General features: G+C 40.5%; 1 long non-coding RNA gene across 1 annotated transcript in view; it reads right to left on the bottom strand.

Annotated features, from left to right (window-relative positions):
• LOC134739688 (uncharacterized) overlaps positions 1–20,215 on the bottom strand; it is a 242,912-nt gene extending 222,697 nt beyond the window's left edge. Inside the window, exons 1-2 of the long non-coding RNA XR_010126581.1 lie at positions 19,967–20,215; positions 16,812–16,902 (exon numbers count right to left, since the gene is read on the bottom strand). This is a non-coding gene — a long non-coding RNA (uncharacterized LOC134739688). The remainder of the gene's footprint in view (positions 1–16,811; positions 16,903–19,966) is intronic.
• Positions 20,216–21,302: the final 1,087 nt, after the last annotated feature.

The raw sequence follows: 21,302 nt of genomic DNA, 5'->3' as shown, positions 1-21,302 counted from the left end.
AAAAACAGGGGGAAGGCGTCCTCCAGGCAGTGGAAACAACATGGCCTGACAGACACACAACAGATGAGAGATGTTAGCATATTTAATGCAATTCTCTATGGTTATTCTTTAGGATAAGCAAGGTCAAAACCGGAAGAGTTTTGCAGTCTGGTAACTATTTTATATTTACTCTCTATCCAAAGGAAACCAATTGAAGAATTTTGAGTGGGAGAATAAAATAATCAAGAGGAATTCACTGGGCTTGGTGATGGATAGATTAATTCCACAACCAATTTTTTTAAAAGCCTACTCAGTGTCAGCCACTCTACAGAGAGCTCATCACATAAATATAAGCCAGATGTATTCTTGTCTTTTAGTTTCTTCCAGCCCAGTAGCTATATGGCAAAAAAGATAAAAGGAGGACTACAAAGGAAGATGAAGGAAAGAAGGTGTGGAAAACGAACACAATGCCTCTGACTTGGGCAATGGATCAGTAGTGGTGTTATTTATAGAAATAGGGCACAGAAGGAAGAAGGTAATAATGAGTTCAGTTTGGAATGTCTTTCTTTAAAGAGCCTGCCAAGTAGCTAAGAGGAAATGTACAACAGATAGCTGGAGCTCAGGCCAAATCCAGACCAATGCCTATTTTCATATGGCTCACGTGTGCTGCTTCAGTGGACACAGAAACCAATCTGGGGTGTCCCCCTCCACCTCCATTCCCCTCTATTACTGTGCCTGTAACACCCATCCTTCCCCATCCCCACACAGTCCTGCCAGCCCACTAGGCCCCAATCCCTCAAATGTCTGGAGAAAGTTTCCCTCCAGCTGACAGTGACTGTGTATGAAGTGTACTCACAGTCCAGAAGGGCCCACCGGACAAACAGGATGGTGAAGGGGCAAGAGTTACCTTTCTTGTCATAGAAGTCCCTACACAATATCCTCAATTTTGCTTTTGATCTGCAAAGCCTAAGCCTAAGTCATTTAGTATCTTGCTCTTTACAAAAAAATAAAAAAAGTTTGCCCACCCCAGGTTTGAACTACACTGCGATAAGAAAAAGTCTTGGTACATTATACCACCAAAATTCAATTCAGATGAACAAACACACTCACAATCTATTCAGAGGGTTTAAGCTGGAAATATTTATTCAAAGCTGAAAACTTACATTAGGTAAGGCAGTTCTTTACTCCACTCTCCCCTCTCTTTTTATCTGAAGAAAAAAAAAACCCTAATTAATCAGGGTAACCAAATTCTGCCCTAAAGATACTATTATTTGTTCTGAATTTTTCATACTTTGAGTTGTATCTTCTCTCAGAGTTTCATCAGAACATGCTGTTTTCCATTCAAGTGGGCTTTTACATCTCACCAGGTATTAATTTATTTACAGAAGAAGGAAATTGAGGCGTTTGTCTAGGGCAACCAAACAACAAGTTAAAAATTTAAAAACCAACTGATTATGTCTCTGGTTATTTGGTTTCTATAATTCCAGATACCCAGCACAGCCAATTTGCTTACCTAAAAGGACTGGTTGCATTGGTCTGGTGGAGACACAGCCAAAGGCAGCAGTTCTACCAGCTCACACACCGGGGATTTTTTTTTTTTTTTAACTTTTCCCAACCTCATACTAGCCAAGTCATGCAGATGAAGAAGTGATGTGGGAAGTAATTAAGTGCTATTAGAAGCAAACGGCATCTAATTTGACCGAATGGCCAAGTGCGGTGTGGTCTTTTGATAGCATTTCCAAATACAGGAACCAAATTTGATCCTTTAAGTCCTCCTTCTCTTTAGGATGCATGTTTATTCAAAGAACAGATGGGGAGAAAAATCAGAAAAAGACTTTGTTCGACCCACATAAAACAGCATATTTGAGTGTAGGCATGAAGGGAGATGAGTTTTGGAAGGATTTTCATTTGTTTGATGTGTGGAGATAGAATTGGGAAGTGGGAAAGAGCAGACTTTATTTAATCTCTCCCAGGGAGGAGCTTCAGAAGGTTCTAAGAGAAAGAAAGCTCCCTTAGTAAGCACATATTTCTGTGCTTTCATATCTTTGGTATTTTCCATTATAATAAAAGAGAGATTTCCAGGACTAAAGTTACTGGGTACTACAGACAGGAAGAAATTTTAGAAATGGTTATAAACTACCACCCACAAATTAAGCTTTTTTAGGGTTTGGAAATTTTAAATAAATTGTCTTTGGATGAGGTCATGCCTGTGTGTTATTATATGTACTCCTAGTCAGTAAAGACCAAAATAGAAATCAAGAGAGCACTGCACTAAAAACAAGCTTAATGCTGACAGCATTTATGACCCACCTGCCTAATCCCGTAGGTCTCCAGGCTCACAAGAAAACTGTTTCTCTTGAGATGCCCAAGTTGTCATTGCATGTCAGGAAAACTCAGGTATAAACAGGTACTTAAAAATAAGGGTAAGCTTTGCTGGCTACTTAAAGCAAATTGAGCTTTTGAAACTGAAGAGGTGTGCCCCGTTGAAATGTTGGCATCGGTCTGGAGCCCAACGCAAACAAGAAACAACAGGGGAAAAGACAATGGAGGAGGAATCAGGAGGAATCATAATGGAAAGGAATTGCCTGCTGGTTGCTAACATTTCCATATGGACACAAGCAGCAAAATTACAAAAGATCAAAGAGCAATCCAAAGAAGAACGGAGTGTTCAGTCTCATAATTGTGCATGTGTGTGAACATACAGCCTTTTGTAAGGATAATAGCAGAAACATGTTTTTGCAAGTGAGGTCCAATGTATGCCAGCTAATGGGGGTGCCTAGCTGAACCTCAGTATGCAAAAATCTACTCTACATTTGTTAAAGATGCTACTGATTAATGGTATCTCAAATCTGTAATAACAGTTAACAGATGCACAAGAGGGAAATGTCCTCAATAAAAATGCTGTAGGCTTCCAAACCTCATTGTAATTATTCCATTTGTGGTCAAGTGCTAGCAACCCATTTTACAGCTAAAGCCTAAGGCAAAATAATTTTGCCCACCATGACATTGAGGGAGAAGTTGAGGTGCAAAGGGACAACTCATTCTCCAACTCTTTACGTGTCAGCATTACATATGAAGTTTCTCTTGTGTCTGTTTTAAACTAGATACAAGAAACAATTTCACAAGAAATTGTGAAATTGTGTCTTTCACAAGAAGCAATTTCAATCTTTGCACCCAGAGAATACCTTCTCTATGTAATTCTAATCTGATGAAATCACTGATTTTCCTGTGTTAAGAGGTTAGTGAGTTCTATTTCACAACAGACAGGCTCACTCTCCATTTGGTAAACTCTGCCCCAACTGAAAAATTTTAAACAAATTTAATTCTTGGTAAATGTATTATTAACTACTATTAATACATAAGAAAATAATAACATAATGAAAAAAGTTTAATAGTAACATAATGAACATAAAAATAATATTAGGAAATGCAGAAAAAAGCTTGGTATATCTCAAAATACATAACTGTTCAAGAGTGCATTGGTCCAAATCACCAGTTTTTTCTTTTCATTCATTAATTTCTGTTATGGTTTGCATGTGTTTTCCAAAGTTAATGTGTTGGAAAGTTAATCCCCAGTGCAACAGTGTTGAGAGATAGGACCTTTAAGAGGTGATTATGTCATGAGGACTCTGGATGAATGGATTATTACCATTAGCTTGCTATAAAAGCTGAATTTGGCCTACTCTTTCTCTCTCTCACCATGTGATGCTTTCTGCCATTTTATGACACAGCAAGAAGGCCCTTACCAGATGCAACCCCTCATTCTTGGACTTACCAACCTCTAGAGCCAATCAATCGCTTTACTTTATAAATTACCCAGTCTTAGGTGTTCTGTTACAGCAACAGAAAATGGACTGAGACAATTTCCTTGGGAAAGTAAACAGAATGGGCTTTGAAGGAGTCTCTCACTGAATTCAGAAAACAAAACGACCAAGACACAACCTTCAACACTTCATTATATGATTAGGTTTAATGGTTGCAATTACACATGGCTTTATAGACTCAAAAGTGCTTTGCAACCTTTAATTAGTCCATCTTCCCAAGTCCACCTCCATTTTTGGATGACAACACTGAGATATATTGGTTATGATTTGCCCTCCAGTAGCCAAGTAAGTCAGAATCCCAGTTCAGAGTAAAACCAAGTCTCCAAAACAGAACCAATGCATGGGCACTGGGATTCTGGCTCACCTTTCATTCTACAGCATAGCTGGAGTTTTGTTTAAAATGTGAAAGCATGAAAACAATGTTTTATCACCAGATGCAGGGGGGTTTTGTTGTTATTAATCAACTTTTTATTGTATTTTCCCTTTGGATATAACTGCAAGTCAAATGTAAGTAAATACTTTTTCCTCTTGCTGTATCTTCTAACTTCCAGTTCTCTTATCCACTTGCCCTCATTTGGAACACAGTTTTCACTTTTAGAAAGATGTTTCCTTAGAGTTTGGAAAATTAATTTGATTAAGAGTGAGAGTCTGTAATCCCAGCACTTTGGGAGGCCAAGGTGGGTGGATCACGATGTCAGGAGTTCAAAAACAGCCTGGCCAAAATGGTGAAACCCCGTCTCTACTATAAATACAAAAAATTATTACCTGGTGGCGGGCGCCTGTAATCCTAGCTACTCGGGAGGCTAAGGCAGAGAATTGCTTGAACCTGGGAGGTGGAGGTTGCAGTGAGCCGAGATCATGCCACTGCACTCCAGCCTGGGTGACAGAGCGAGACTCCGTCTCAAAAAGAAAAAAAAGAGTGAGAGTCAGTGTGAACGTGTGTGTGTGCGCATGTGTGTGTGTGTGTTAGGGCCAGTGCAGTTAAAAATACTATCACATTCAAGAATTCCAATGTAAGCAGTCTTATAAACCTTAAAAATGTCATTTAAATCACATATTTAATAGGAAGCTTTAAGAAAGAGACAGAGACTCATTGTGAGCTTTTTTCATGTGCCTGTCTCTGGCTCACCTTTCAGCTGCTTTGCAGGGGGATCAAGGTGGGTTAGCAACTCGCTCCAAGCCCTGAGGTGCTGTATCCCAGCTGCCAATATCTTCATAGGTTCACTGAGCAGGCATATAACTCATTCCATTTGTAACCATGAGAAATAGAATCCCCCAGGGAAAATATGCACTCCCCGTATGTTCTGCCCTGTGCACTGGTCTAGGTGAATCACTCTCCAGGAGGGAGAGGGGAAGGGATGTGTCTTGACACATTATTTCCTCACAGATATCAGAGCATCATTTCAAGGATAGTATACTGCCTTAAACAGACTACCTATCTGATCCAGCCATGGAGATGAGATGCTTTTAGGAGCTTTCCAGTAAATGCCTCTAAATTCTATTGCTAAGGCTTCCACAAAACTATCAAAAAAGAAATGCTTTGATGTGTGTCCCTTCTAAGCACTGTGCCACAATTCATAACCTCCACACCCAGCCCCTTCCATCCTTTTCTCAGTCCCTTTTCTGTCCTCCCCTCCACCCAGTGTGGAGCTCGGCCATGCTGTATGCCTTCCTGCTCATATGAACTGCAGTTGCTGGAAAAATGAAGCCAAAAGAAACAGCCAATAAAAACAGAAACAGCTGTAACAATTTTGCACAGCATGGTCTTGATTTCCTTGAGTTTTTTACTTTTGCCTCTTTTTTTTCCCTCCTCTTTTTCTTCTCCCTTCAGCTCCCTTTTCCATACAACACCTTCTGTGTTGGGGCCTGGAATGGAGCAAGAAATACTTCCCTCTTCTGCAAACGCTTTGTGATTCAGAAACAATGTTGGAGTCCATTTTGAATCACTAGTTCCAAAACAATCAGAACCCCAGGGAGGCATGGAGTGCAGGGAGGAGGGGGAACAGAAACAAGAGAAATGAGTTGAGAATCTTGCCACCAAAGACAGGTGCAAAGATTTACAAAAATAAAAAATAAGAATAATAGACCCAGCTCTCAAATTTGCTCCTTATCAGGCTGCTGTTGCCAGTGGCTGTGCCTGTTGTGAGTTGAGCTCACAGAAGCGGTTTTTTATTTCATGGAATGTTTGCACTCGCCTCCCTAAATGGACCCTGTTCTGAAGCCTTTATTGAACTGTTGTTTACAGTAGCCTCACTTTACATCCGTCTCCCCTTCCCCAAAAACCCAGTCATGACAAGGTAGCTTGTAAATGCAAAAGGCTACTGGAGGAGCAATGTTAGTGGTTTCAGAGAAGAAAAGGAGAAAGAATGACTCAAAGCACTGAACAAATATAAAACGAAAGACTAACAGCAGATTGCAATCAGTACCCTCTTTCCTGTCTGAACAGGCTCATGAACCTGGGGATGTTTACCTTCTTCAGAATGCATAAAGAATCCAGGATCCACTCACCAGGCCCCATCTTTAGCAGGTGCTGAGTCCAGCTCTATCTAAAATGCTTGCAGTCAGGGGAAATGATCTCCAATGGTGATTAAAGCCTCCTTTGAATTTTTATTTTTTAACGTATTGGGTGTTGTGTGTCGTTTTGTTTCTCTCCAGCTATTTCCTCTCTTTACCCATTTTCTGGGACATGGTTCCCCAGCCTGAAGCTGAGCTGGATCTGGGCTACACATCATGAAGACCTGGTAGAAATAAAAGCTCTTTCACGGTGGCAAAACCCTGTTTTTCAGATGGTGTGAAACAGATCTGTATTTTATTATTAATAACAGCACATGCGTGACACCACATCTTCAAAGGGCTGTGAAAACATTAATTCTTTTGTGATGAAAAAAAAGCAGCAGCAGCAGCGTCTTTTTAAAGTGAATCTCCCAGTCTTCTGGAGAGAGGCTAGAAAACATAGCTTAGCTAGAGATGAATGAATCAAACCCTGGAGGTCTGGGATCTGGGTCTGATCGAGGAGCGCTTTGGAAAAAAAAAAAAAAAAATCAGGAGTTTTATGAGCTAGAGCATGTTCCAAATTCTACACCCTTTCAAACTCACATGGAAGTCTTTCTAAGACAAGCTGTGGTATCTTTGTTCCAGGAATAAAACAAACAGAATAAAAGACAGGAAAGTAGAGCAGAATAAACGTGGCTTTTCTACATTGTTGAAATTTGATCTGAGGTCTCTAGAAGAGAGAGAGAATCATTCTCCCCAGTTGGCAAACCTGCCCTTCAACTTCTTTTAATAAGTGATTTCTTTGTCAAAGTCACAATCTTCTATTAAAAGGAGACAATTAATATCCTATTTTGAAGAGCCTGGAAATGGAATCCAAAGGCCCAATTTGCCACTGGACTTCTCAAATTAGCCCTTCAGCTTTTCTTTGTTTTCCTTACATTTGAAAGGTTTTTGCTTTGTTTTGGAATTTTTTTTGCCCAATTTAAAAATTACATAGGATTTTGTGCTTATACAAAAATATATGTAATGTGTATATAAGTTATACAGTATAATTTGTAAAGTGAAACCTCTAACTTCTGCCTCGCTTAAGAATTAAAATATTACCAACAACCTGCCAGTAACTGTGTGTTCTTCTCTATTTCACCCCCTGCCTCCCTGATAAGGGTTGTCATGATCGTGTATTCCTATAATGGATTGATAGCATTAATAGCCCTAATTATTGGCCTCCCAAATGTCCTTTGCTCTATACCATTATAGGGACCCCTCCCCTTGATTCCAGGCTTGATAGGGTGACTTGATTTTGCCAGTGGGCTGTAAGCAAATCAGATGCAAGTAGAGCCTTGGAAAGCACACGCATGTTCCTGCGTGCCCCCTGGCAGAATCAGCCTTACTTGTTCTTTCCCTCTGGGCCTTGACCTGAGAACTTGGCCAGGTTAGACAGCTGGATGGTGACAGATATGTGAAGCAGAGTTGTGTCACCCTAAATCATGGCCATCCTTGATCAGCCAACAGCCAAGCCATAAGCATGTGTCAGCCAAAATTAGCAGAACCACCCAGCCAGCCTGTAGCTTTATGGAAGCTGCAGTGAGCCCAGCCAAGATCAGCCAAGCACTGGCAAGATCAGACAAACACAGCTGACTTGGAAGCAAGATTGATAATATAATACATGTTACTTTCTGTAAGCTCCTGAGTTTTGGGGTGGTGGTTTGCAGTATTATTTTAATAATAGATTATTTATACAATTCCCTTCCTCTTTAAAAAAAAATCACAACGCTTGCAGCCCTGAAAAAATGTGTTGCTTTGTTTTGCCTTTCCTTCTCTCTCTCTTTTTTTTAGTTTTAAAAAATTGTATCACAAGATATACTTTCTTTTGTGACTTGTTTTCTTCACTTATCATTATGTTTCTTTCATCTACCATTATTTTTCTTTCATCTGTGTAGTTGCATGTAGTTATAGTAACTGGCTTTTATTATTACATAATCTTTTTGTGAATATAAATTATTTTCTCCAGTCTTCTGTTAATGGACATTTGGCTTTCCTATTGACAGGCATTTGTACTGTTTTCAGTTTGGGGTTATTATAATCAATAAACTCACTTACAGATGTCTTCTAATGCACATTTGCAAGGTTCATTGAAATAAATATACCTACGAGTAGAACAGTAGGACTCTAGAGTATGATAATATTTTAATTTTGAAGCTGGTACCAAATTATTTTCCAAATTGGTAGTAACAATTTGAATATACATCAGTATATATCTTCTAAGGCCCCCATATGTATATGCATCAAACCATCAGAAGCAGAAGCAGCACATAGGAGCCCTTATGGAAGGGTTCGGTGATTGAGTCTGGAAGACACATATCACATATCACCTCTGGTCACATGTCACTGGCTCAAACTCAACTACATGGCCACCTCACTGCAAGTGCAATAGGGAAACATAATCCAAGAAGAGGAAATGAGCCGGCTACCTCATCAGTCTCTGACAAAGCTTCTAATCCTTCAATATGAAAATATGAGTGTCTATTTGATAAGCACACCACAGTCTATAAAGCACATCCATGTAAAGTTTCCTATTTCACACTCTCACCAACTGTCTTGGGAAATTACGTCACTTACCATTACACTCATTTTATAAATGAGGAAACTAGGGCTCAGAGTGGTTAAATGACTTGCCCAAGGTCACAAAGTTAGTAATTTGCTAGAGCCAGAGTATACTCTCAACACTTTTTCCCCAAAGTCTTGTCCTATTTCTAATATAATTAACCTTTTTCCAAATATTCATTCATCCACCAACTGAAATTAATTTTTGTATGAGTACTACATGACTATAGCACCATACTTCCTTCCCAAAACACAAAAATCAACAGAGCAAGGATCCCACCCTTCGAGTCCCACAATTTTGAGTTTTCTATTTGTTACCTCCCACTCTCTACCTGCCACTTCCACTTGCTCACTTCATGTCTACAGCTCAATCTAATCATGCTAGGTTCACCAATAACTTCCAGTTCAATGGATACAGTGGATATAGTTCAGTCCTCATCTGATTTCAGCACTGTCAAATCATTCCAGATTGTGACTCTTCTCTCTTTGTAATGCTTTTTTCTCTTAATTCTCATCATCCCACACATTCCTGATTTCCCTCTCACCTCTCTGGTTAATTCCGTTAAGTCATCTTTACTGTCTTATTCTCTTCTAACCAGTCTTTTTATATTGAGATCACCCTAATTCTGCCCAACAACATTAGATCTTTAAGTAAAGACAATTGAAACACCATCTTGATAAATAAAATAAAATAAAATAAAAATATTTTCTATGCTTTAAAAAGCCTTACTCTTATCTCTTTCATAACACTGACCACATCCACCGTCTATAAGTTATCTGGCTCTCACAAGTCTTACCAACTTAACTAAATGCCTTTAAGGCTCAAACCTGGCACAACTTCTCTTCTCACTCTATCTTCTCATTTTTGGCTATGGAGTATGACAATGTTTTAATTTTGAAGCTAGTGCCGATTATTTTCCAAATTGGTAGTAATAATTTGTACATCCATCAATACATATCTTCCAAGGCCCCCATATACATCTGCATCAAATCATCAGAAGCAGAAGAAATATGTATGAGACCCTGTGGGACAGTTCAATGGCCTTTAAATATGCTATTTCCTCTCCCTGAGGGAACCTCTTGCTGCTTTTTACCTGGCTAATTCCTACTCACCTTTCAGATCTCAGTAAAAATCACTTCCCAAGGAAGTCTTCCATGATTCTGACAGGAGTTCAGGTCCCCGTCCCCATCTCATGTGCATGGATGACACCCTGCACTTCTCCCTCTCAACACTTGTCACAATTGTCGTGCAACATTTAACTGGGAAATTTGTTTCACTTCTCTTCATTCTACTGAAATTTTAGTTTCAAGATTATAAAATCCATGTGTATGCATACTCTGTACTGCTATATGTTCTTTGCATACAGAAGGACTTAATTGGATATTTATTCAGTGAGATCGTTTTATTAATGAAGAGAAAAAAATCTCCGTGAAATTTTGGATGCTATGTCATGCATGGACTTAAATTGCCTAAAACCACTGGGTTTCTTTGTAACCTAAACTCTCATGCCTAATTATGTGGACCTAAGTACAGAACTGTAAATGTATTTATTGCTTTTAAACACCATCTTATTAGATTGAGCCCACTCATTGGATTTAAATTATCTCCCACTTTCATATCATCTGATAAGGTGATAATCAAGTCATTGACAAAAGGGCTGATTAGGACAAAACTAGAGACAGGGGTCTGAAACCTGCCACTTGAAACTACTTTTAATTGTAGGATTACAATCCTTTACCATGGAAGTTTTACTTCTTAGTTATATTGTCCTGATCATGGCTGCTGTTTTAAGAAGTCTAAAAACCAAATACCCTTACAATGCATATTAATACCTAATTTCTCTTGTAAGGTCCAAAAAATGTCACTTTATTAATGAATTTTCACCTAATTTCTTTAGACAAAAATACTATCTGCCTTCTTCTCTATGCTTCTCAATTTTGTTCTTTCCGTTTTTGTTATGAAATAAAAACTGATTGTATTCTATCTTACATTATAGTTTATTGTTTGGGATCTCTTATTAGATTCCCATTACTTGAATTCAATTATTTCAGGGTAACAAGGGCTACACTTTTTGTATTGAAGTTACTATTTTTTTAGTATCTCCACCATGCCAGGAGCTGTGCCAGGCATTTTATATCCACCATCTCATTTAATTCTTATTTGAGGTATATACCATAATCATTAGCATTTCAGTGAAATAATTGTGTTACTTTACAAGAGGTGAAGAAATTGAATCTCAAAGAAGTTGTTTTTATTTATACATCTCACCTGGCTTTGATCCTTGCTCATAGCATATATTAAATGAGTGATTGTCAAATTGAAACACAGAATTGACACTGATGGCCATTTATATGGAATTTTACTCTCCCAAGGATCATGCTCCCAAAATGATACTAATATCTTGGATTAGATGACTAGACTAAACCTCAACTGCTATTCCAGAAATGAAAGTTCCCTAATGCACTATTAATTTTCTCTGTCAAAGAGAGTATGCATTCTATATTGCTGCAGGCAAATAGGGACATAACAGATGTGTTATTTGGAAAAACACTGTTGCAGGAAACAAAAGTATGCAAATTATGCCTCTTCTGTACACTTCAAGACACATTTTTAAAGAGGTAAACTTTTTCAAGGTGATGTGCTGACATTCTGAAATAATTTCTTCCCCTAGAGTATGCTGACCACAACACAGGCTTTTAAATAGAAGAACAAAGAAGCTAAAATAGTGTTTCATAGCAGTAGCTATTATTCCTACCCAAGATTATTTTTTTCCAAAACCGATCTAGACAAATACACTGTGAGAAAGAGCAGATAATGAGAAATACAAGTGACTCAAATGGGGAAACTGCACAACAAATACATTTCTGCTTGAGAAAGCCATCAGATGCTCTGCTGGGGACTATGTTTTAAATAGAGACCTACACAAGTAAAGCATTTCTAATCCAGTTTCCTTTCATAGGTGAGGAAGTTTAGGCCTAGAGAACTGGAAATAACTGTTCCAAGTCAAAGAGCAGTTAAATTAGAATGCAGCCTGGAACTCAGCCTCTGGCCTCAGAGCTGCTTCAGCTGCCCCTCTAGCTGCCCCATCTCTGAGTCTCTGTCTCGTCTACTTCTTACAAGTTGATATCCACAATTCATGACTTACATATACGACTCCCTAGACATGGCAACCCAGACTTCTGGTGGTAATGGATGCCCTGTTGGCCTGTGCTGTTTATCTCTTGCATGACAATCTCATTTTCCTTGCCAAGATAAAGCCTCCTTCAGGTAGTGGTCCCATTTTACTATCTGTGCTTCCTATATCAGGTTAAGCCAATAATTCTTCCCTCCAGGAAGCCCTGACTAGAAAGAATCTTTCAACAGATGCAACAAAACATAAGGAACTTTGGAATCAGAGATCCTGACTGTCAATCCTGCTTCTGTTTGTACTGTCTTCATACCTGTCACAATTTCTTAAGATTCCTGAGCCTCACTTTCTCCATCTTTAAAACAGGAGACATAATAACTACCGGGCATTGTTGTGATGGGGATTCAATGAGATAATGTATCAGTAGTGTTTATCCCATGGAAGATGATCAGCAATTCATAGAGGTTTGCCATTGTTGTTCTTAGGTTTAGGCTAGAAGTTTCCACTAGATTTTCTGAGTTGTCATTGTTCTGTGGATACTATTAGCAGAATATATGTCCTTCCCAGAAGACTGGGAAACAATCTATTGGGAATATACTGGTGAGAGGTGACAGCATGCTGCCAGCCCTCACAGCCCTCCCTCACTCGGCACCTCCTCGGCCTCGGCACCCACTCTGGCCACGCTTGAGGAGCCCTTCAGCCAACGGCTGCACTGTGGGAGCCCCTTTCTGGGCTTGCTGAGGCCGCCAGGTCCCTCAGCTTGCGGGGAGGTGTGGAGGGAGAGGTGCGGGCGGAAACCGGGGCTGTGCGCGGCACTTGCGGGCCAGCGCGAGTTCCATGTGGGCGTGGGCTCAGCGGGCCCGCACTCAGCGGAGCAGCTGGCCGGCGGCCCCACCAGCCCAGGGCAGTGAGGGGCTTAGTACCGGGGCCAGCAGCTGCAGAGGGTGCACCGGGTCCCCCAGCAGTGCAAGCCTGCAGGCGCTGCGCTCGAATTCTCACAGGGCCTCAGATGCCTCCCGGTGGGGCAGAGCTCAGGATCTGCAGCCCGCCATGCCTGAGCACACCCCCCTCACCCCCAACCCCAACCCCCGCTCCTGCACTGCCCAAGCCTCCCCCACCAGCGCTGCCCCCTGCTCCACGGCCAGGTCCCATTGGCCGCCCAAGGGCTGAGGAGTGTGGGCGCACTGCGCAGGATTGGGAGGCAGCTCCACCTGCAGCCCTGGTGCAGGATCCACTGGGTGAAGCCAACTGGGCTCCTGAGTCTAGTGGGAACTTGGAGAACCTTTATGTCTAGCTAAGGTATTGTAAATACACCAATCAGCACTCTGTATCTAGCTCAAGGTTTGTAAACACACCAATCAGCATCCTGTGTCTAGCTCAGGGTTTGTGGATGCACCAATTGGCACTCTGTATCTAGCTAATCTGGTAGGGACTTGGAGGATATGTCTAGCTAGGGGATTGTGAATACACCAATCAGCACTCTGTGTCTGGCTCAAGGTTTGTAAATGCACCAATCAGCGCTCTGTGTCTAGCTGATCTGGTGGTGACTTGGAGAACCTTTATGTCTAAATAAGGGATTGTGAATACACCAATCAGCACTCTGTATCTAGCTCAAGGTTTGTAAATGCACCAATCAGCACTCTGTGTCTAGCTCAGGGTTCGTAAATACACCAATCAGCACTCTGTATCTAGCTAATCTAGTGGGGACTTGGAGAACTTTTGTGTCTAGCTCAGGGATTGTAAATGCACCAATCAGCACCCTGTCAAAACAGACCAATCAGCTCTCTGTAAAATGGACCAATAAGCAGAATGTGGATGGGGCCAGATAAGGGAATAAAAGCAGGCTGCCGGAGCCAGCAGTGGCAATCCGCTCGGGTCCCCTTCCACACTGTGGAAGCTTTGTTCTTTTGCTCTTTGCAATAAATCTTGCTGCTGCTCACTGTTTGGGTCCACACTGCCTTTATGGGCTGTAACACTCACCGCGAAGGTCTGCAGCTTCACTCCTGAGCCAGCAAGACCACGAACCCACCAGAAGGAAGAAACTCCGAACACATCCGAACATCAGAAGGAAAAAACTCCGGACACGCCACCTTTAAGAACTGTAACACTCACCGTGAGGGTTCACGGCTTCATTCTTGAAGTCAGTGAGACCAAGAACCCACCAATTCCGGACACACCGGGACCAATATATTCCTGGCAAATTATCTTTGCACAAGCAAAATGATACAAATAGAAGACTTTGAGAAAAATGGAAAAGCATTCTATACATTGTCCCCACAAAGGCATTCTGTTTTTATTGTTTCCTTTATTCCAGTAGGCTAGGTCAAGCTCATATTCAATGATGAGCTTGAGATAATGCTCAAGTGCCTCAACCCCTGTTTTGGAGTTCTCCAGAGAAACAGGACCAATAGAGTGTACAGAGACGGAGAGAGCAGGGAGAGAGATTTATTTTAAGAAATTGGCTCACGTGATTATAGGGTCCGGCAAGTATGAAATTTGTAGAACAGGCCATCTGACTGGAAATTCAGGAAAAAGTTGATGTTTTAGTCTTTAGTCAAAATCCGAAAGCTAGAAATTCAGGCAGGTTTACATGTCATGCTCTTGAAGCCAAGTTGCATTTATTTTGGGAAACCTCAGTCTTTGCTCTTAAAGACCTTCAATTAACTGAATGAGATCCACCCACATTACTTAAAGTCTTCTGATTTATTTATTAATTTTTTTCTTTTATTTTGAGACAGGGTCTCACTTTGTGGCCCAGACTAGAGTGCAGCAGTGCAATCATGGCGCACTGCAGCCTTGACCTCCTGGGCTCAGGTGATTTTCCCACCTCAGCCTCCTAGGTAGTCGGGACTACACGTGCACGCCACCACAACAGGTGAATATTTTGCTTTTTTTTTTTTTTTTTTTTTTGCAGAGACGCTGTTTTGCTGTGTTGCCCAGGCTGGTACCAAACTCCTGGGTTCAAGTAATTCACCTTCCTTGGCTTCACAAAGTGCTGAAATAATAGGCATGAGCCACCATGCCCAGCCTAAAGTCTACTGATTTAAAAGTTAAGCAAATCTTAAGAAAAATACTTTCACCACAACATCTAGGCTGGTGTTTGACAACTGCACACCATTGACTAGCCAAGTGGATGCGTAAGTTAACCATCACTACTCCCAACTTACAGTGCCTAGTAAATGCAAGCAGGTGGAGTAAAGTGAGTGTCTAAAGACATAAAAAGCATGTCCAAGATTTTAGAAAGGAACTTTGAAGCTAAGTGGAATACATTACCATCCACGCATCACTCAATTTGGAATGGGATATCTATGCTTCCTGCACCACCTTCACTAGTATGGAAGGGGTAGAGAAAGTAACAAACTTCTTCCCACTTAATCATGCCAGCGTGGACACTGACTTGTCAAGCGTAACTCAGTTCCTCATCCTTGTTGAGTGCCCTGTGGGGATGATTGGAAGCCAAGGTACTCTGCCAGTTGCATGAGGAACATTTACCACTGAGCATTTCTAGGTTCTTCCTTGATTGTCAGTCAGGAGAAGCAATTCTCCTCCATGTGTGCTATTACTTGGAAAGATAGAGTTAATTGTTGAGTTCCTGGACAAATTATCACAAAACCCAAGTTGACCAACAGAAAAACTTCAACCTCTATGGATGCAAGGAAAAAGATGTTTTGTTGATGCAAGGTTTAGAAAGAACAGTCCACAAAACTGCACTCACTTCTGACAATCAAATGCAAATTCAGGGGCCTCCACAATAACTCTTGGATTTGATAATTAGCTAGAGGGATTCATGGAACTCACTGAAGGCTGTTATGCTCATGGTTGCAGTTTATTACAGCTAAAGAATATAGATTAAAATCAGCCAAGGGAAAAGGCGTATAGGACATAGTCCTGGAAATCACAAAACATAGAGCTTCTAGTTGTCCTCTCCCCATGGAATTATGAATAGTGTTACTTTCCCAGCATCAATGTGTGACAACATGCACAGAGCATTTCCATACAAGGGAGTTCATCCAAGCCTTGGTGTCTAGAGATTTTATTGAGACTCTCTTACACAGGCATGACTGACTGCCCACATGGCTGATTTCAGTCTCCAGCCCTTCCAGAGGTCCAGCAGATATTGCATAACCAAAATCCCTACTCTAAATCACATTGTTATTATCCAGTTGGCCCAAAGCCTGCATGTGACAGAGATACATTTATCAGATAGAATATCCCAAGGATTTAGAGATTACCTCCCATGAGACAAGGGCAAAAGCCAGACTTTCTTTGGATAAGATTAAATATTCTTTACAGCTCAGCTGGACAGTTGGTTTTGCCTGAGGATGTTATCCTGTTGTAACTTTATGATAAGGAAATCTATAGCATGGTTATATATGAGATGAGCATTTGTTAAGCATTTGTTTTGTCCTGGTTCTTCTCTGAAATGCGTTTCCAGCATTGTCTATTAATCCTCATTGCAGCCCTATGAGGTAGGTGTTATTTTTAATGGCATTTTATGGATGAGGAACTGAGGCTTGCCTATGGTTACAGAGCTAGTGAGTAATGAAAACCGATTATAAACAAGGGCTATATGAGTCCAGAGTCCATGTTCATAGGCACACTGCCTCTTCCATTTGAAATAGATGTCCACAGACATGTGCATAGCCAAAGAAGGCAAGATTGTTGAGTGAAAATTGTCTAGTCTTGCTGTCCCGTTACATGGCACACGTGACCTCAGAATGTTGCAACATACAACTCTTCTCACTTAAAAATAAATATAAGGCAGAACAACATGAAGACTTACCATGAGCTCACAGTGTCTTGATCAAAGAAGGCTTAGTGACAACAATATTTCAAATGATCTTTTTGTCTGGCATCCTCGAAGTCTGTACACCCTGGGGCACCAAACAATAATAAGGTTCTGAATTAGTGAAAGGCGTGCCTTTCTTTATAAACAGGATAAGGGCAATTCTGAAAGGGGAGGTAAGAAAGAAGACCTGCTTGGGTCTTCAAACACAAATGCCTTCTCAGAAAGAAAAAGTTACAACAGAAAACACATAGAATGTTCAGATTCTGAAAATTGTTCCCTTAAAGCTCTCCATGCGAGCATGTTCCCTGGGAATCTTCATGTACCCCAGGATACTTAGTTTGGTAACAACTAGTCTGAATGATCCAATTTCTTAAACCAACTTCTTAAATTTTAGAAAAGCTGCCATGAACCAATGGACCGATAATAATTAATAAATAAACTGGGATAGGAGTCCTGAAAATAGAATGGAAGATATGGAGAATTTAATCTGAAGTCCAAGAGAAGGAGAAAGAGAGAGAGTGGAATTTTAATTTTTATAATGAATGATGACTGGGAAGATGTGGTGCTGTGAGAAGCAGGCCCCCCACCAACCTTGGGCAGGGAAAGTGATGTGGTCTAACCTCAGGTAGCACCATGGAGGAGTGGCTCAGCACACAACCCTTCTGAAAATGGCAGGGCAAGATCCCCATTGCGGCTAGTGGTATCCAAAACATGATGTCGGTAATAGTAAGAGAAAATGACAAGGCTACAAAATAGACTCCAGTCAGTGAGCAGCATCAGCCAGTCCTAATCACCAAAAGGTGTACTTTTTTTGTTTGTTTGTTTGTTTTTGTCACCCAGGCTGGAGTGCAGAGGCACGATCTCAGCTCACTGCAACCTCCGCCTCCCGATTCAAGCGATTCTCCTGCCTCAGCCTCCCTAGTAGCTGGAATCACAGGCACATGCCACCTTGCCCGGCTAGTTTTTGTATTTTCAGTAGAGATGGGGTTTCGCCATTTTGGCCAGGCTGGTCTCGAACCCCTGACCTCAAGTGATCCACCCGCCTCAGCCTCCCAAAATGCTGGGATTACAGGCTTGAGCCACCGTGTCCAGTCCCAAAAGGTGATCTTAATGGGAAAATGTTTATGAGTTCCCTTTCTTCTGCCTACGTCTGAGAAAGAAATTCTCGAAAGAAGTAACGAGATCTCAAGCTCCTTTCAGAAAGTCAATTGGTGAGCATGAGCCATGGAATTACCATTTGGACCTAGAGTCACTTTTAAGATCATATTGTCCTCCTCCTCCTCAGATGGGTGACCATGGAAACATCAGTTACAATTGTGATTTTATGGAAATATTAAAAATGGGTGTTTTCCCATTTTACTACCTTTACATTTTGTAAATGGGTAATTGGAAATTTAACATGTAAAACTACCTGACACAGATAATTTTACCATAATTTGAAAATAAAAAATATTTTTAAAAACTTAACCAAAACACTGTCAGTGCCTCATCGTCCCTACAACTCTAAAATTACCCCAATATTTTATTCTGAGTGGAGCTAAAAAAGGCATCAAAGTCACATCATTGTAACAAGTTGAAAAGTGAAAACTTTCACCAGTTACATCATCCCTATAAAAACAAAAATATTGTGGGTTGGAGGTGCATTTCCTTTTCTTGGTGTTTGTTTATCCTACTGGATAGAAGTCACTTGACTATTTGGTTTTGCATAGCTGTTGTCTGTGCCACTTAATATAGTGTAGTGCCTCAAATTTGGGGGCTTGTATGGTCCAGAGGAAGCAGGTACACTCTCTCCTGGCACTGTTGTATGAGATACTAATAACGTTTTAAACTTTTAGTTTAGAAGAGAAAACATTCTCCCCATTTCCAGAGTGGGAAGCTCTCATATCACAGGGAACAGCAGTACCAGCAGGTACAGCTCAGATAAGGTGGAAAATAAAACCAAAAAGAAAGTGGATTCCCAGCATTTTCTTCAAAGGGAGGGGTGTGTGTTCAGCTTCCTTTTTATTGGCACTTACAATTACCCCTGGACCAAAGTATGTCTATATATTCACAGACGGAGGGGTAAGTCTGGGTAGGGTAAGAGCCTAGGCTTTGAGGTAATGGATAAAGGCATTTGGGGAAGAGGAGGATGAGAGACTGTTTCAGCTTTTAGATGAAATGAAAAAAAATCTGCTTTTGTTTCCAACTCCCTGGCCTCCTTTTGCCATGACCTGGCATAAATAGAAGATTGAACTTGAAAAATAAATAAATAAATATAAGAAGGCAAGATGGTTTTGTTTCTGCAAATGCCTTGAACAAAGCACGTGTTTCTGTTTAATACTGGATAAGCTCCAACTGATGTCTAGATCCTTGTCAAAATGTTTACTTTACTGTGAGATATATTTTTTTAAGTGGGGTATTATGAAGCCATGCTACAGCTCTCAACTTTAAAGTGACTGCCAGCCTCCTTTGAAAAGCCATTGTTTTACCCTCTTCCCTAGACCCCTGCAAATTAAATCTTAATTTTAAAAACATTATTTTGTTCCTGAAAGTGATCAATCTCAGTACAAAACCAGTAGAAAACTTGATGAAGAATTGAAGGAAATTGACCAAGGCAACTACTAAGATGACAAACACTGAAAAATGATTTTTTTTCCCCATTGGGATATTTAGCACAATATCCTGATATCATGTAAACAGCAAAAACAAAAAATAACCCTGTTGTATTTTAAAGCAGTTCTGAACTACTGATTTGAGATCACAAAACCACTATAGAAGGAAGCTCAAAAATAAAATATGTTACTTTATATTTCCTTGGTCATTTTATTAAACTCTGTAGACCTGAATAAGGTAAAATACATATGCCATGAATTATAAATATGTCAACATAATAAATGAACCTGAACTGTTTTATCTTACGTCTTTACTAGAAAATTTAACCACATAAAAGCCACATACTATGATGCAAGAGAGTACAGCACAAATATAGAAGCAGAAAAATGTGTCTGGAGATAACATCTATTTTAACTAAAAGATAAAAGAATTTTGTAAAAATAAACTAAAATTAAAGCCTTTGATACCACTATAAAAAGGATTTGATTTCTCCCTTTTCCATTTTTATAATCCTGTAGATTATTTTTGTCCACCTTCTGGGTAAAATACTCACTTACCCATTTTCCAATGGAGTTCTGGGTCCTGTTTCTTCCGCTAGCATCTTCTGACTTTAGGTTCGTCAGCTCGTTTGCTGCTCAACAAGTCACCTGAAATGTAGTGACTCAGAACAGCAATCGTGATTCTGCGGTGGTATGGCGGGTTCTAGCCACTTTGCTGGCTTCCTGGGGTGGACAGTCTCAGATGATCTCATCCATATTCTGAGGCCTCGGCTAGGCTTCCACAAGGCCAGCCCAGGCTCGTTTGCTTGTGGCGGAATGATTCCCAGCAGAAAGAAATGGCATGCGCAAAGCGCAAGCACTTGTCAGGCCTCTGTTTGCAACTCATTTGCTATTATCCCATTGGCCAGAAACAATCATACGACTAAGCTCAACAGTGGTGGGGGTGCAGGGAAAGACTGACTACTTAAAGGGAGTAGACATAGACAGTGGGAAGTGAAAACAATGTGGGGGATGTTATCCTAATGATCCACCGCTGGAGGCTAGTCAATTAACCCAAGACTCAATCTCTTTTTTTTTTTTTTTTTTTTTGAGATGGAGTTTCGTTCTTGTTGCCCAGGCTGGAGTGCAATGGCGTGATCTCGGCTTACTGCAATCTCTGCCCCCTGGTTCAAGAGATTCTCCTGTCTCAACCTCTGGGGTAGCTGGGATTACAGGCACCCGCCACCATACCTGGCTAATTTTTGTACTTTTAGTAGAGATGGGGTTTCACCATATTGGCCAGGCTGGTCTCGAACTCCAGACCTCAGGTGATCCACCCACCTTGGCCTCACAGAGTGCTGGGATTACAGGCGTGAGCCACCGTGCCCAGCCAAGACTCAATTTCTTAATCTCTAAATTTGAAATAATAATTTATTTGTATTGCTAAAAAAATTGTTTGGACAATTAAATAAGAAAATATAAATAGAAACATATGAAAAATGTAGAGAACTCTATAATTGTACAAAGTTAGTATTAGGACAGAAAACTCTAACCACGTTATTCTACACGGCATTTTTTTTTTCTCTAGGCATGGTTTTAAGTTTTTACATAATATCTACCAACCAATTGGAAACAAATGGACCTCAACAATTTAACATTTTTATGTATTTTAAAGGCCAAATCATACTTTTTTTACCTGAATATTTAGTGTTTCAGCCAGTCATTTGAGTCAGATTCATCAACTTAGCAGAAAAACCTGATATTGTCTAATTTAACCTTTATAGAACCAAGACTTTATCTACACAATGTTACGATATCTGGGCGATTTAACAAAACTGTTTTTTCTGAGGCAGCCGGCTGTTTCATCTAACACTGAAGATTTTGAATCTCTACTGACCAACTGAACGGGGTTTTA

Source organism: Pongo pygmaeus, chromosome 5, assembly GCF_028885625.2.
Source record: "Pongo pygmaeus isolate AG05252 chromosome 5, NHGRI_mPonPyg2-v2.0_pri, whole genome shotgun sequence".
Lineage (NCBI taxonomy): Eukaryota > Metazoa > Chordata > Mammalia > Primates > Hominidae > Pongo > Pongo pygmaeus.
Note: the sequence above shows the minus strand (reverse complement) of the source record. Positions and strands in the feature narration are given on the sequence as shown.